This window comes from Camponotus vicinus, unplaced genomic scaffold, assembly GCF_025532165.1.
Source record: "Camponotus vicinus isolate PSW18456_S1 unplaced genomic scaffold, iyCamVici1.0 SCAF_3, whole genome shotgun sequence".
NCBI classification, from domain to species: domain Eukaryota; kingdom Metazoa; phylum Arthropoda; class Insecta; order Hymenoptera; family Formicidae; genus Camponotus; species Camponotus vicinus.
Window position 1 is genome coordinate 12,070,366 of NW_028141967.1, and position 18,461 is coordinate 12,088,826.

The 18,461-nt window shown below is 38.2% G+C and overlaps 2 long non-coding RNA genes across 2 annotated transcripts; both read left to right on the forward strand.

Moving 5' to 3' along the window:
- The first annotated feature begins 7,738 nt into the window (after window positions 1-7,738).
- On the forward strand, window positions 7,739-10,288 carry LOC145969240 (uncharacterized). Its single transcript, XR_014437987.1, has 3 exons — window positions 7,739-7,767; window positions 9,777-9,979; window positions 10,063-10,288. It is a non-coding gene; the product is annotated as an uncharacterized LOC145969240 (long non-coding RNA).
- A 4,681-nt stretch (window positions 10,289-14,969) lies between these two features.
- Window positions 14,970-16,599, forward strand: LOC145968570 (uncharacterized). Its single transcript, XR_014437783.1, has 2 exons — window positions 14,970-15,292; window positions 15,471-16,599. It is a non-coding gene; the product is annotated as an uncharacterized LOC145968570 (long non-coding RNA).
- Window positions 16,600-18,461: the final 1,862 nt, after the last annotated feature.

An 18,461-nucleotide genomic window follows, 5' to 3' on the forward strand; every position in this document is an offset into this window, starting at 1 on the left:
ACGATGATATGGCTCGTGTTAATTTTGATCCTTTGTAAGGTGGCCAATAACAAATGTCATCGAACACCCAAGCAGATGGTACAGCCTCAATAACATTATCATGAAGGAAGTGAATTATCTTCCATTCCATAATCTCTACAGTTTTATTAAGATCGAATCTTATGATGCAATTTTATTATTGTTTTGCTAAACAAATTATATTTTCATTTATGTAAATAAAAACATTTAATTTAAAAAATTGTATATTTATTTGTTTCATAAATTCACAGAAACCATTGTTAAATTTAAAATTTGCAGAACCAATTTTATGTGTGGGTAATATTTAAACATGAAGAAGAGGAAAAACGATAAAATCATTATTATTTGGGAAAATAAGTTTGTTAATAATATCATTTACTAACCAAAATGAAGTAGAGCCAAGAGTATTTACGGAGTAAATATTTAATCGCGAAGACTGGCATGGCTTATTAAAAAAATTACAAACATTTTCAAACTTTCTACCGATAACATAATAATTATTATTGCGTATAGCGAAATTATCAATAAGTACTACAAACTTATTTTTAAGTAAACAACAATTGTTTCCAATGTTTGTATTTAATTTAAAGTGTTTGAATGTACAACAGGGTCTGTAAACTCCTTTGTTAAGGAATTTGTTAAGAATGTGCACCAGCGTTAGTAACGTCATCTGGAAGTGTGCCTTCGGATAATATGAACTATCTTCCGAAAAATCAATATGATCGATCAAAATACGATAGATCAAATGTGAATCAAATACGCTTGAAGACACGTGTTGCAATATATTGTCGTCAATTGTAGTGTTAAGCAGTGTTAATTTTATTATCAACCATTCTCAGTTGCATATATGTATAATTATTTTTTATCAAATACATACTTGAACTGTAATGCAACTGAGAATGTGTTGATAATAAAATTAACACTGTTTAACACTACAATTGACGACAATATATTGCAACACGTGTCTTCAAGCGTATTTGATTCACATTTGATCTATTGTATTTTGATCGACCATATTGATATTTCGGAAGATAGTTCATATTATCCGAAGGCACACTTCCAGATGGCGTTACTAACGCTGGTGCACATTCTAACAAAGGACTTTACAGACCCTGATATACAATTCTTATATTCTTTTTCAAAATCATTTGACGGTAAAGGTCCTTCATTATGCTCTGTGCTAAACAATATTTCGTTTTCCATTATATCACATATTGATACTGTATAATTTTTTTCATGCAAACGACGTACAATTTGAGCTAATGGTTGATTTGGCTTTCTTACCAATTTCTTCAAAACTTGTAAACAATTTTCAAACGGAAACGCACTGAATGAATCCAATGTTCCATAAATCTTAGTGTCTTCCACTATATGTGCTAATCCATGCACATTATGAGAAATATATTCATAACCATAAATAATTTTTACTTGATCAATAAAGTACAGCAATAAGCTATTTGCAAAATCATTATATGTTTTGTATAAATCTTTAGATATCAAAATTCTAATCGCAATATGTAAAGTGAGAAAATGTAAATATTTATTGTATGATATTACATTCTGTAAAACTAGTGGTCCACTATACAATAAAAAAAATCTAAATTCTGTCGCTTTCCAACGCTTTACTTCATCCAATGAACGCGTTTTTCTAACAAATTCAATTGGAACGTAACTTCTTATCGATAAAAGTAAATCAGATATTTTTTTTATACATTCCTTTGATAATTTATGTGAAGGTTTTCCATTTAACCATATATTTAAAAGAAGTTTTTTTACAACGCCTAAACAAATGAGATGCATATATTCCAAAAGAAAATTAGTTACCATATCAAGATTAGGTATACCCGGTAAGCAAAATGCGCGCAATTTGTCAGCAGATTGGCGACAGATTTTCACAAAAGTTGCGCTAGCAACTGCTAAGATTGGCATCCGTTATGTCCGCAATAAGCTCACGATTTGCTAGCAAAACCTGCTCACACAATCTGACAGCAGATTGTTAGCAAAAACCGAACAGGATCTGCTAACATGACTTGACGTCAAATTGTCGGCAAAAACCGAGCAGGATTTGCGCGCGTGTAATCTGACGGCAGATTGGCAGCAAATTCTGAGCAGAATCTGCAGTTCTGGTCATTCATATAAATATGTAATATAAATGCAACAAAATTGATTATTACAGATGCTAAATAAGACTATTATTGATAAATTACAATTTTCTTCTAATATAACATATAATATGTAATATATGTTATATCTCACATAGTGAAGGAGTTCAATTTAATTAAATTAATAATAAAGTAAATGGTGAAAGTATTAAATTAAATTTAACTTATAAAACTTGATATATAATTTATTTAGAATTAAATTCTTCCTTTATACTTCAAATAGGTAGTAAATGAATAATTTTCCATTTATTCTATTGATTCCAATCAGTTTAATATTCTGAATCTCATCTGCTTGTATCAGATATCAGAAATTAAAGTGATAGAAATAGTTACTATTTTTAATCTTTTATTAATAATCGCGACTTTATATATATTTCTGACAGAAATTTGATTGCGAGAAAGTACATCATATAGTGGTAAGCGAAGGAACTATCGAATCAAATGCAGATTGTTGCCAATTTGTTATCAGATCACGCATGCAAACCCTGTTTCACTTCTGCCGTCAATCTGCAGTCAAATTACGCGCACGCAGATCCTGCTTGGTTTCTGCCGACAATCTGATATCAAGTCATGTTAGCAGATCCTGCCTGGTTTCTGCCACAAATCTGCGTCAGATTCTGTGAGCAGGCTCTGCTCGATTTTTGACATCAATTTGTCAACTTAATCGATAATAACAGCTTCAGTATCAAATTTGTAACCTTTTTGCTAACATTAGTTGATAGCAGACACTTGGTATGATTTGCTTTCTACAGACTTTGCTATCTGGGTATCTTCTAATATAGATACTCTATTATGATATTCTGGGTGCAACTTATGGCGAAAACTATCATTTGTTCTTTTTGTTGCATTATTTTTAATAAAAGAGACTCTACCTTTTATGTATTTATCTTTTTGTATACACTTAGTACAAGAATAAAATCCTGAATGAACCTTTACAGTAAAGGCACAATTTCACGCAGCGAGTAAAAGCTGGCTTTTTACCCCCACTCCACCGCCACGCAAAGCAGCGTTAAAAAGCTGTTCGCTATCGCCTTTATCCTTTTCATGGAGCGAATAAAAGCTGGCGTTTTACCCCTATTCCATCACAACGCAAAGCAGCGTTAAAAAGTGACAATTGCTAAGTACATAACCTGACATAACCGCAACAAGTATAAAAATGGAGTTGGAATATTATAATCAATACATCGAGTACGTAAAATATTATAGACATACAGTGGCGGTTATAGCTCAAATTAGAAGACGACGTATAGCTGCTGCAGTTGCTGCGATGTGTTTGTTAAAAAAAAAAGAAATAAATATAAGAAGAAAAGGTTTTGGGTAGCTCCGATTTTTAAAAATCGTAATAAACACAGTTTCTTCTTTGCATCGGTTCCGAAATTGATATTGGAGGACATACGATTTCACAATTACTTCCGAATGACTGCAACTCAATTGGAGGAATTATTAGGAATAATCGGATATAAATTGCAGAAGCAGGACTTTATTCGAGAATCTATTTCACCACCAGAACGATTGGCATTAACCTTGAGGTTTGTTTAGCTCAACCAAATTAAATTTTTTAATTTAGTATTTTTTTAGTGCATGTATGAAACAATAGGTTTGTTTGCGGTAAACGTATTAGAGCACATTGGAGTAAAAGTATATTGGAGCATGTGACACGAACAAACCTAATGTTATAAATTTTTACTTAATGCATATATGTAAATATTATTATATAAAATATTGTAGATATCTTGCTTCCGGAGATTCGATGACATCAATGTCTTATCAATATCTTGTGGGAGTGATAACCGTGAGTACTATAACATGAAACGTGCAAAGCTATTTGGGATTATTTGTGCCCTTTGGTTCTTTCAAGCCAGCTTGAAGAAAAAGACTGGTTAGATATCGCCAATGATTTCAATGAAAAATGGAATTTTATTCACTGTATTGGAGCCATAGATGGCAAGCACGTTATTATTCAAGTGTGTAAATTCATTGTTAGTGTATAATATAACTTAAAAAGAAGTACAATTAAAAATAACAGGTCTACAAAAAATGGGGTCATGATTGTTGTTGGGCAGCTGGGGGTCATTTCCGAAGTAATTTTCTGCGTAGAATCCGAATCCGAGGTCAGAATTGGCCCATCACGTCAGGATTTTGAGATATTTGAGGTTATATACTCGAAAAATGGCTTTTTGGGCTACTTTTGAGGTTATGTACAGGACGCACAAATTTTTTTAGCTCTTTTCTTCTAATTGCATCATTTAGTACTACTCTTTCCCTTCAAAATGAGCTGTTGAATGGTCATCTACGATTTTTCCTTGCAAAGTTACGGCCATTTTAAGATGACATGATGAATTCCAAACCCTGCGCCGTTATAGCCCAACAACCTCATGAGCATTCACATTAAACCTGTAATCTTTGAACTATAAACCCGAAAACCTGGACTGAAAACTGTATATATGGGTTTTTGGGGTCGCTGATTACGAATCTGATCTCAGATCGACCCCAAACCTATTATATAACTAAATCCACAACTATAGTTGTGGATCAGATCGACCCCAAACTTATTATATAACTAAATCCACAACTATAGTTGTGGAAACCCGGCGCAGGGTTTGGAATTCATCATGTCATCTTAAAATGGCCGTAACTTTGCAAGGAAAAATCGTAGATGACCATTCAACAGCTCATTTTGAAGGGAAAGAGTAGTACTAAATGATGCAATTAGAAGAAAAGAGCTAAAAAATTTTGTGCGTCCTGTACATAACCTCAAAAGTAGCCCAAAAAGCCATTTTTCGAGTATATAACCTCAAATATCTCAAAATCCTGACGTGATGGGCCAATTCTGACCTCGGATTCGGATTCTACGCAGAAAATTACTTCGGAAATGACCCCCAGCTGCCCAACAACAAAACTTTGTAGACCTGTGTAATCCTTCTATTTTTAGTGTCCCAATAATGCTGGATCAGCGTTTTTTAATTATAAAAATAGTCACAGTATAGTACTCATGGCCATCAGCGATGCAAATTACATTATTCGATTTGTGGATATTGAGGCTTATGGCCGAAGAAGTGATGGCGGTATTTTTAAGGAGAGTGCTATAGGAAAAGCGTTCGATGAAGGTCGAATGAATATCCCACAGCCAGTAGCGATTAAGGAAGGGGGACCTATTTTACCATATTGTCTTGTAGGAGACGAAGCCTTTCCTTTAAAATCATACTTACTTCGTCCGTATCCAGGAAGAGGTGGACTTACACCAGAACAAGATATATACAATTATCATTTGAGTCGTGCAAGACGAATAATAGAAAACATTCGGTATAATCGCCAGTCAATGGAGAATATATAGAAAACCAATTATCGCCAGTCCTGAAAATGCAAAGCTAATGGTTCAGGCAACTGTTTGTCTCCATAATTGGCTTCGTCGACAGAACAATGATATAAACATGTATGTTCCTCCATCTGTGGTCGATGTCAATGATTATCAAAATGGCTTTAAACTAGGGTCTTCGCGAACTATCACGGAAGATGGATGTGCTTTCAGAGAAATCTCAAACTGCGGATCAAACACGAATTTAAAAGAAAATATAGAAATTCGAAATAAATTTTGCCATTATTTTAATAACGAAGGAGCAGTACCGTGGCAATATAATAAAACTAAATAAAATTTAAGAAATGATTTTTATAATGTAATTTGTATAATGTAATTTGTATATTATATAATAGATAAAATACTAATAAATATAAACATATTTTTATTACAAATAATTTTTTATTACAAAAACCTTTTTCTATAAAAAATATAAAAAGTTTCCATATATTATATAAACTATATTATACAGGGCGATCCCGAAAAACGATCCGTCTATAAAATGACGTATTCCTGACACCATTCTAAGACAATATTTCCATTACCAAAATTTGATTTGAAGCGTAGTTTTTGAATTATTAAAGGAAGTAGTTAACGTATGACGGATCGAATACAAGAGGCAGGCAAGGGTGGCGCGATTCACCGTCAGACGCGGGTACTTACGCGGGGCGCCTGTTGCGATCAGCTGGTCGCTATACACATACAGACACACATGGGAACACATACATTCTGTCTGTCTGTCTGTCTGTCTGTCTGTGTCTGTCTGTCTGTCTGTGACTGTCTGTCTGTCTGTGTCTGTCTGTCTGTCTGTGTCTGTCTGTGTCTGTCTGTGTCTGTCTGTGTCTGCCTGTGTCTGCCTGTGTCTGCCTGTGTCTGTCTGTGTCTGCCTGTGTCTGCCTGTGTCTGTCTGTGTCTGTCTGTGTCTGTCTGTGTCTGTCTGTCTGTCTGTGTCTGTCTGTCTGTCTGTCTGTCCGTCTGTCTGTGTCTGTCTGTCTGTCTGTCTGTGTCTGTCTGTCTGTCTGTCCGTCTGTCTGTCTGTCTGTCTGTCTGTCCGTCTGTCTGTGTCTGTCTGTCTGTCCGTCTGTCTGTGTCTGTCTGTCTGTCTGTCTGTCCGTCTGTCTGTGTCTGTCTGTCTGTCCGTCTGTCTGTGTCTGTCTGTCTGTCCGTCTGTGTCTGTCTGTCTGTCTGTCTGTCCGTCTGTCTGTGTCTGTCTGTCTGTCTGTGTCTTTTTTTTTTGTCGATGAGGAATCCTGTTAACGGACACCCTCCACTTCGTGGGAAGCTTCGGATAGTGCGGGACTCCAGTCGGGATGCATCCATCCCAAACTGACTACCCGCTAAACCTCACCGGTGGCATCCTAACCGCAAACGGCGACCTCCCGGGAACCGCTTCCGCATAACTTCCAGGAGGTCGCCAAGCGTGTGCGTTTAAACGCGCATCCTTTAATAATAAATTCCTCACTAATCTGACCAAGCGTGGCAACACGGGTCTAAGTAACTAAACTTCAGGAAGCCCCAGCGCCACGGTGCAATTGCCGGAACTTCCGCCCGCCATAAATGGGAGATAGTGGGCCCCCGGGCATCCCCGCCCGAGTGTCCCCCCCAAGTATGACGGGTTATCACTCAAATGAGGTTAGACAAGAACAATAAACAAAACAAAGACAGAGCAAGTACATAGAACATAGAACATGACATATAACAAAGAAGGAAGACAAAACAACGTAACAATAACAACAAATATGTGAAGGGGGGTTAGGGTGGGAAGGGATGGGAAAGAGTAGGTTTTTTTTTTCTTTCCCAACAAGAAAAGACAAACAAGAACAAACAAGAACGAACAAAAAGCAAAACAATAACAAAACAAAGACAACAAAACAAACAACAACGTATCAAACAAGAGGAAATTTTTTAAGGAGGGGTAGGATGTAAGGAGAGGGACAAAAGAAAGGAGAACAAGGCGAGTCAGAATTAAATAAGCTAATTACAAGTTAGAGGGAGTTAAGAGGGAGAAGAGACCCTCGCTCGGCTTCTCTCCTCCTCTTCCTTCCTCGTAATGACTACTGTTGCAAAGCTAGAAAGAGCCGACCAATATTCTTTTCTTTGTAAGATCTTATCTACGATTGTTTCCAGGTTAATTCTAGCTATCCTACTCAAATCTATATCTGACAGTAACTTGGCTCTCAAATCCTCCCAAGCAGGGCATTCTGCCACTGTATGCTCCACCGTATCATCCTGGTGAGTGCAATGGAAGCAGCTCGGTGACTCGCGTTTGCCTATCCTATACAAAAAGTGACCGAAACTACCATGGCCAGTCAAAATTTGAGTAACCTGATAGTTAAGGTCTCCATGTTTCCGGTTAATCCACTGATTCAAATGAGGGCAGACGGCTGAAATCGTTTTTTCCCCCGATATTCCGGGGTTACTCAATAGTATGTCCCATTGTCTAATGAGCATTGTGGTTTTTTCTGCTCGCGTCTCCGATTCGGTCTGTTCTGTGAGATTGTCTGCCCTCTTCAGATCCGTTATCCTCTCAAAAATTCGACACCTAAGGGTTGCTTCCAGCGCCCAGGGTGGCATTCTGGCCAGAAGCATGGCCGCGTTGAACGACACCGTTCTATAAGCCGCGATTACACGAATCGCGACTACTCGTTGGACTCGACGAAAAGACCGTAAGATCCTATCCGGAGAGGAACACAATTCTCTGCCCCATACGGGTGCCGCGTACATTGCAACTGAGGTGACTACCATTGCGTACAACCTGCGCTTGCGCTCCTCAGGACCACGAAGATTAGGCATTAACCTGCTCAGTTCTTTAGTGACTTTAGATATCCTGCACTCGATGTATTTAAAATGTTCTCTAAAGTTCCACAGCCGATCAATAAAGACACCGAGGTACTTCATTGATTCTTTAACACTGATATCAGTTTTACCAACTTTCACAACAGGCATGACGTTCGGTTTATTTCTACAGAATAAAACTGCCTCAGTTTTGGTCTCAGCTACTGTCAGTCCAAGTTTCCTAATATGTCTTGTGACTCTGGCAATCTGGATGTTGACTTTAACGATTGTGTCAAAGAGGCTATCTGACACAGAAACGAGGAGGGTATCGTCGGCATAACAAACCGTGTAACAACCCTCCTCGCTCTGCAAGCGAAGGACCGAATCAAACGCGATGTTCCACAGGAATGGTCCTAGGACCGACCCCTGCGGAACACCAGCCGAAACCTCTCTCTCTTTCCAGCGTCCACTCGAGTTCTTATACATTATGGAGCGACATGACAGATAGCTCGCCACAATTCTACGCAAGTAGACCGGTATTCTTTTTTCCGCCATTGCTGATAGGATAACACGCCACGGAACCGAATTAAAGGCGTTAGCTATATCTATTCCTACGGCTATCGCATAACGGTTGTTATGTATCGCAGGGTTAGTATATTCCTGTACACGTTTAAGGGCGTCGATCGTAGATCTTGATCTGCGAAAGCCGTATTGATTATCCGAAAGGGAACAATCAGCATTATATTCAAGCCAATAATTAATTCTAGAGGCAATTATTCTCTCGAACGTCTTTCCAATTTCGTCCAGGAGACAGATCGGGCGGGCCTTAAGCTCACCCGACCCACCCCCCGGCCCCTTCGGGATTAACACCAGCGTAGCCTTCCTCCATGCACTGGGGAAAACACCCTCTTTGAGGCAAGACGTGAGCATGTCGGCAATATGTATGAGCACGACGCCAGGGGCCTTTTTCCATATGGCCGCCTTCAAGTTGTCTGGACCAGGAGCCGCGTTTCTAATGGGACGTTTTTTAACATATCTTAGAATCTCGGCGATACCAACATCCATTTCCTCTGTCCATTCTACCGACAAATCTTGTGGAAAAGAACTACCAATTGAGTCTCTAGGAAACAAGGAATCCACTAGTCTATTCAAATTTCCCTCGTCAAGAGTCTCGCTGAGGGAAGGACTAGATTTTCTGAGCTTGCTCATCACCAACTTATATGGCAGACCCCAAGGATCTTTATCCGTAGAAACTAGTTCTTTCCAGGACGTATTTTTCGCTCTTTTGATTGCGTCTCTCAATGCTCTCTTGGCCAGCCTATATCTGTTTTTCGTTATATGAATATCCGAGTCTATGCCCTTTCGTTTACTTTTGGTCCAGATTCTTTTGGCCCTAATAGCAGAAACTCTAAGTCGAGATATCTCTTCCGACCACCAGTACATCTGTCTTCGTCTATTTATTTTAGAAATAATCGGAGCAGCAACATTACACGCGTTGCTCACAAGGCCAACTATCCAGTTAGCATACTTCTCAGGATTACTAACGGAATCCTCAGGAACTCCTGTTGTGGCAAAGAACTCCACAGCCGCGGTAAAACGCTCACTATCCAGCTTCTTAAGATTCCAACGCCTTTTAATGGACGAATCACACGACTTTATACAAGAACTGGTAAGCACGATTTCTATGTACTGGTGGTCGGAAAGAGACTCGACCGATTCCAGCACTGACCAACTAATAATACTCGTTTGCAGATCAGCGGTTGCCCAGGATAGATCTACCACGGAGCTGCCCTGAGGCCTAATGCATGTGTGGGTATCACCCACATTGAGGAGTCTAATATCGAGGGCTGCCGCCCACCGCCCAATGAGGTCTCCCCTCCTATCGGTGATCGAAGATCCCCACAAGACTGATCGCGCATTAAAATCGCCGCCAATTAGAAAAGAGTCGTTTGCGCCTTTAACAGTATCATATATATCATCTAAGAAAGTGGAGAAAATATAGTTATTTACATTAGGTGAAATGTAACAAGATATATAATAATTTCTATCAAGACTAACTACAACAAAGCCTGCGCCGCTGTTTTCCAGCCGGCAAAACTTCCCAGCGGTGCCCTCCGGCCTCCAAATTACAGCAGCTTGCCTATCCTTACTCGTAAAACAAGTAGCACTATCTATTAGTCTTCGCGGGGGTTCGGATATTAGCATAAGGCCTACATTCGCCTCAATCGCGTACTGTTTTAGTAAATCAAGGGCTCTCCAACTTCTATTCAGATTAACCTGAATAAGCTTAAAAGCGAGCCATTATTAATTATTTATGCGACTCTCCTTCACCGAATTATTCCGAATTTTTCTGACCGGCTGGATACCAATGGGAAAGCCTTGGTTAGCCAAACAACGTAAAGAACCCAATCTATGCCTGCTCTCTTTCCCTATGTCCTCGCAGACCATGCATTTTGGTATGCCTACATTGCATACTCCTGCGGAATGACCTGCCGTTCCACATCGGAAACACGTGCCCTTCCTATCTATATCCGACCTGCAATTATTCCTGACATGCCCGAAGTGCCAGCAACGGAAGCACTGAACCGGGCGTTTTTTAAGTAGTTCTATTCTGACTTTAGTCCAACCCAATTTAACATACCCGTGCTCTGCAATCTTAACCGCGATCCCCATTGGACAGGTAATCCACGCAACGCCCATTCCATCGCGCATATTATTGATGGGGCTTATCTTAAGGTCATTACGGTTGCATCCTCCAAAAAATTCCAATGCATTACGGAGTTCCTCTTCAGTCGTGGAGGGATCTATACCTCGAATCCTAAGCTCTCCCATGGCCACAGGGTTAGACACTTTTGCCTCCTCTCCAAGGGCCTCAGTAAGACGAGAACTCAGTGCACACGCGAGTTGTTTTCCCTGAGGACCCGGGATCTCTATCACGATCGCACCGTTTAGAGCCCTGCGCACTATTGTCTCTTGGATTCCTATGTCTTTAAGGGAAACTCTCTCCCTTGCCTTCGCTAGAATCTCTGCATAGGATATTCCTTGTGTTTTATTCGTGATGGTAACCACTGCGGGTTTCACTAGTCTCTTATTAAGTCTACCGTTATTATTTATATTACGAGTCATCTGCCTAGGAATAACAGAGGCAGGCTCATTCGCCTGCTTATTGCTAGTTTGTGAAGATTCCGTCAGGAGTCTCCCTCTACCACTTACCCTCATCCATTCCCCTCTATTGGAGGAAGGAATGTGTGGAGGAACGATCTGCCTATTTCCAATTAATTTGATATCTTTACGCAATGACTGTGTATCATCTATCCTACTTTTAGATTTAGTGGAATTGTACATATTACTCGAATTGTACATATTACTCGAATTGTAAATATCGCCAGATTTGTAAATATTATTAGCGTTAATTTTAGATTTAGCTTTAGTTATACTATTATCCTGGCTTAATACTACTTTTCCGACTTCCGGCGCCTCAGTGGTCCAGGATGATGTGCCCCTTCCGGTCGGCCATTCAACTCTTCGTTGCATGTATTCCTCATCTTTAGAGCTGCCAGGCATATTAATTGCTGCATCTTCAATTTCCATGACATCGTAAGTGTCTTCACATTGCTGTTTTCGTGCTAAACTCCTTTCCTTCTTTCTTTTCGGCCTCCTTTCAGGCGTTTTACTTTTGTTATTTGTTTCCATCTGAGAAACATTAGGGAGTTTGGCCGGAAACGGGCCAAATCCATCTTTCAAGGATCTGACCTCCCTTTCAAGATTCGTGATCATTTTTCTTAGCGCTTCCATTTCTTTGCGTTGAGCCTCTTCTTTACGCTTAAGTGAATTAAGCTCATCTTTCAGAGCAAAATTCTCATTGCGAAGACCATATACATCTCCTACTATTGTGAGTTTCTCTATTAACACCCTAGTTATCTCGCTTGCGATTGAATTACTTTGCTTCATTCTCCCAGCAACAGGGCCGGAAATGTTGCTACAGAGATTTCTCTGCCGTTCCAGCTCTGCAAGATGATCCAAACACCGGGATCCGAGAGCAGCTGCGTCCATCCTTAGCTAGTCTTCCTTGGAGAGTCCCATTTCCCTTTCCGCTTCCTCCTTGTCCACGATAATAGGGATTGTGGTCTTCCTTCGAGATTTTTGAATAGGATTCTTAACTGTTACATCCTTGTTGCGCTTCCTGCGGTTATCTTTTTTACTTTGAACTCTGGTGCTTTTCCTTTTATAGGAGTCGCTTTGCACCGAATTATCAGAACTTTCTTCCGTTTCTTTCGGTCCAAATGTATCCAAGTTACTACCTTCAGAATTAGTATCGATCCCAACACTTTCCTCGTTTTCTTTTTGTATACGAGCTATGATCGGCCTGATTATTCTTTCCGTGCTGTCCGGGGTACTTGACATTCTAATATTCTCTTGTTTTCTTTTAAACGTTGAGGTGTCTTCTTCGACAACTCCGAGTGACTTATTTAGCTTCTTACGGCAGGCAGTCGCAAGCGCGCTGCAGTCCGCCGACAGCTTTTTCTGTCTAGCAGTGCCTCTAGTTACTCTACCTTCGAGCGAAGAGAGAGGGGAAGCAATATTTTCCTTCACCTCCTCGACCTCAGAAATCGAGGACGATTCTTCTACAACAGCTATATCTCCACGATTCTCATCCTCTACCGAATCGATGACCCGAGCTTTGTTAGGTCTTCTAACTCCAATAGGTTCCGCTTCCTCGGTATCCTCTCCAGGAGAAGAAGTCGCCTTCCTTTTCTCACCTGTCGCAGGGATGATTGTCTCCTCTGAGTACTCCTCACGCGTATTGCGAACATCATCGATCAAAAACTCGGTATCCTCAGCAGTCGCTACTTGGTCTGCTGGGGCGCTGGCTGAGACCACCCCAACAGTGCCCTCGCATGATTCCCGCCTTATGGCGGTCGACCCGGCGGCGTCGGGCGCACTACCGTGCCGGTCCCTGGGGGATCCGAGTACCCCCTGAGACGGTAAGTCTTCCATATTTTCCTGTGATCTGTCTATGTTTGTTATATGTTTTGGGGGCGAATTTCGAGCGCCCCCGTCTCTAGAGCGATTGGGTGATTCATGACCCGGGGTACACTCAACCCTACTGGAGCTGCCAGATATATAATGCTCCGATTCCAGCGATGTGCCTTGTTCGATTGAGGAGAAAAATGATGCATCCTCTATCTTTTGTTCTAACTCAAAGAGAGCGTTCTTCTTATCCTCAATTCTATTGCTAATATCATGGAGTGCGGCTTTTGAAAGATCTATTTCCTTTATCATCCATGTATCAAGGATGATTTCCAGTTCTTGATCACTAACTTTATCTTGATAGTTTGAGCAGCTGCTATTCCAGTGTTTAATATTTGTCTCGTCGCTATTGGGTGCGAATTTCTCCAGGGGAGGTGACAAACCCCGAAGTAGACTTATTTCTAAGTTATGATCGTGATCTCGTACTTCTAACAGCTTTATACGGTGTAACAAATACAAGCGTGCCAAACACATCTGCTGTCCATAGTCATACAATAATTTGACATATGCGACAGTTGCACGAATGTTATTACGGAGACAAATTTTATTTTCCGTAACAAAACTACTTTCCGCAGAGTACAAATTCCTGATAGCACATGCAACTAAATCCTCAGAAGTGATGCCATCTTTAACAAGCCTGCTCATAAGATCTTGAATATTAATTATTTCCTCCATTATTTCAATGTTACTGAGCACTACGTAGGTACAAAACCTATAGCTAACAATAGTTCAGATATACTGCAATACAATGAGAAATTAGTAGATACTGAATTATTTATTACAACAAATTCGCTTGTATGCACGCACTCTGTATTGGGCGCAAAGATTCTTATATGATATAAGTATACTTAATTTAATCTGCGAATCTTACAAGTTCGTCCGATAAAAATCAGCTAAGAATTAAATAGTAGCTTAATTTATATATAAAGATATTTAATTATTATTCTTATTTAATTAAGTATCTCTAAATAAGCATAGCTAAGTTAATAGCAACTAGTAACAGCTACAACTAAATTCTGAAGCGTAAACGTCAATAATGATTTGATGATGAGTTATACTAACAATCCAACTTATAGTATACAATAGAATAATTAGCAAAAACAAGATCTATTACAATAAGAGGATGGGTTAAACGGCCAAAGAGCAAGTTCACTCAACGCGCATCCAAATTTCGCGATCAAAAATTACTGCGCAGGTAATTATAAATTTTGACTTTGCGAACAGAAAGGGGGGGTCGGATAGGTGCATTTCCGCCCTACGCGCATCGCCCTTTAAGCGTGTGTACGCACTGCGCAGCGAAGGAATTTTGCACTTTCGGTCGTCAAATTTGAAGTGTATTCCAATTGGCGAACACGCCTATGTGAATCTTTTCAACTTAAAACTAAAGGACAAGCCTATAATAGCAAAATCAGTATTTAGGCTTTACAAATATATCAGTATTAATATTAATATTACATTACATGCTAATATTCTTAATTGTTATAATTATCTTAACATACCAAAATACAATAATTATACGCAAAATTAATTTAAGACTATCAGAAAGGCGTATTACAAAGGTTCGTCGCCTTTACGAACACTGCGCATAAGAACGCGGCTTAAGGTTTTGATCTAGTGACTCTCCTCTCTATACGCACTCTAGTCTTAGTTCACCTGTCACAGTAGAGTGTATTGCACGCACATCAGACATCAACTCCGTTATTATTATAATTTGTAGCAAATTAACACAATTTAGTAATATTTGTATTTTACTGTGCTAACAGGAGCCGTAAGACAAATCAGATGAGGGGTCAGAGGACCACGAACACACAAGTAAGAGAGCCAAGTACCGGATCGATATATCGATTTGCAACTAGCAATTGCAGTACTTAGCAACAAAAATACGTAGTAGGCGCGTTATATAATGGAGCCAGCAATAAACAACAGTGCCGGAGGGAGGAATTATTCCAAGGTATTCTCACACAGCCACTATTTATGTGTATTTATTATAAGCACATATGCATATGGCAAGTATTCTAAATAATAGTTGTTTTAATAATAATATCAATATTAACTATCCTAGAATTAACAGTACGCAAATTACATACTATATTGTTATGTATTTAAATTAATAGATAATGAATTCATAGGTTAACCTAAGATGTAGGATGTGTGACGACACCTCTTCGCGTGACTTCCAGCAAGTGGACTTATATTTAGCAGTTCGGACGCAGAAGGTGTCAAGACAAACTCTATGACATACAACGACAATGTTTTGTTACTGTAAATAACCAACAATGTCTGCAAACAGTCTGCGAGTAAGGTTGTCGTCCATTATACAGCAATTATAACTATATCTATATTCTAATTTAAATACAGCATAACAGAATTTTATAAAGAATTCAGAACGCTATACAAGCCTCTATTTATCATTTAACAATAAATATCTCTGTTTGACAGTGGTTAATATAAAGAGAGCTGAATTGTTGTAATAATCACGATTCCACAGTATATTTCTCATATGAGAGAATTAACACAACAAAATGAATATAGATATTATTATTTATATATTAAAATAACAGAATTCGGACTCATGCGTTAATATTAAATTATTTCTACTAGTTAATAGCAGTATCTTATTACTTGTGTGTCAAACCAATATATGCAACTAGGATCTTAAAATAGCAGATCTCCAAGTTCATATACTAGTACTGTACTTATCCTTAATAGACAATAGCACTATCTTATGAATTATGCATCAGATCAATATGTATATCAAGAAACTTATTCGTATTTAGCTGCTATTAAACAACCTTCCAATATAATTTATATTATTTTATATTATAATGTTCAAAACTATGAGTTAACCACAATTAATTAGATACATTATTTTCAGACATCTGTACAGTCACACGCGAAGAAAACTGCTACTTAACTTCACATACAGACAGCACCCACGATATCCAATTTCAGATACAGCATAACAAACTTTCAAGGAAGAATTGTATATAATTATCCACTGTCAAATGGCAGTGCACATTAAGTCTTTATGTTCAATAAGGCATATATTCTTTCAGAAGTATAGTCTTTTAAGTTATTCATTAACCAAGTTTACTGATACTAATTTAGTTATTGCAATTAAATGTATGTATGATATCCATTAACAACTATCTAAGCAATGTATCCGATATAAGGCCAAAAGCTTGTAAATTATCAATGATATTATTAGCTATCAAGCATTAACAGAAAAATTGTAATTAAATTATTTAATAATTCCAATGTTTGAGTCAATTATTGACCAGTCGTCACTAATTAAGCAGATTTATCAGTTTTATCAGTTAAATACTGTGTTACAGATTATTAGAATCACTGCACATAATTCAAAGCAATTATCACTTTAATTAATGAGTCGGTCTCAATTAGGTGTATTGTTAGCATCAAGTAGTTAGTTTATGATATAATATTATAGTATTATTATACAAGTAATTCGTCTATTATATCACTAATGTTGCCAAGGCAACACGGTGTAACTTAGCAGTTGAGAACTACAACAATTGTCAAGTCCATTTGTAATATTCATATTAAACTCATTTATTTAATTCTTAATTTCTTAATTTCTTCTAATAAGTATGCGACAAAAACGCAGTATAGGGTAATAAGCTTGTTATATGCACCAGTCATACAGAAGCCACCGAAATCGCGAGTGCCGCACACGTGTATATTCACTGTAAAGTTTATTAAAGTTATTAAGTTGATATCATAAGGTATATTCAATAAGCAGTTTTAGGACAGGACGTATCGCAGAAAATAACATTTGAACAAATGCTCGCGACGCCCATTCCTTTATTATTAGTAACTGCATTGACACAGTACATTATTTATATATCATCGCAGAATAGATTAAGTTTTATTCCCATTTATACTCCATAATTAACACTAGTATAGTGTATAGAAAAGTCTCAATTAATATATATAAAGTACAACAACCAGTTAGTATTCATTCAGTGCCTCCCAGTAATAAACTGTCTATAAACCACTCAGAAGCATCGAATGTATATATACTTGCACTGTAATAATTCATTAAAAATGTTATCACGATGTTAATGAGTTTATTTTAGAATTCGATATAGGGCACAATTAGTTATACCATAATATCAATGTGCAAGGTATTATGTTAAAGTATGATAGTCTTATTCAATCTACTTAGAATTTCACACTAATTTATAAACATAGTGTGAACCACTATATTTTATCAATCAGTTATAACAAGCACTATTTAAACAGAAGCCTGTTATAAATATCAGTCTCTATTTATTTAATTAATTAAATAATCATGTTTATATGGTAATTATAATTTGTCATTTAAATCCATTTAGAATCTGTCTCAGTTTATGAAACAGGCATATTTGTTGGTATTATGCACCATCCACCGTTTCAATGTTTCACAGCTAGATTAATAATTATTATTTGATAACTGTTGGAGTTGTTAAATTCCGAAGTGTAGAAGGTACAATAAGGAACATCACAAGGATATAACAGTATTGCCAATCTGAAATTTAGCACGCGCGCACTGCGCTGTCAGCGAAATAAGGAGTCTACGCAGTCACGTGATGCTAACCGTCTCAGTGAGCAGGTGTGCCATCCCAGGATTGAACGCGCGCGCGTTGCGCATTAGACGAAGTAAACGTTCTTTGCGCATCTGCCCTCAGAACTGCACTAATGTTAAAAATGATAAGAATAAATGTTAATTATCACTTTTACCACTGTATATCCCATTAATTGCACAAATCACGTTACTGATACTATCCATAGTAGTAGTACAGCACTCCAAGTCTCCATGGAGATCGCGAAAAAGCATATGTCATCACCCCATACGATGGAGAGAGATAGAGCTACTTAATGTTTAATGTTTAATTAGTTAAATCCGAAACACAAGAACGTAAAAATATACGTCACACTCTGCGTAATTACTCGCCTTACATTGAATAGATAGAATATACGTTTGGCAGCTATTTTACACTCCTCACAAATATTTTCCATACTTCACATGCTTGAGCTGACACGTGGCATTTTTTCCCTAGGGAGGATTGAACGGCACCACATTTTAACATTAATAATTATTATTAACGGCCTCCCCGGGA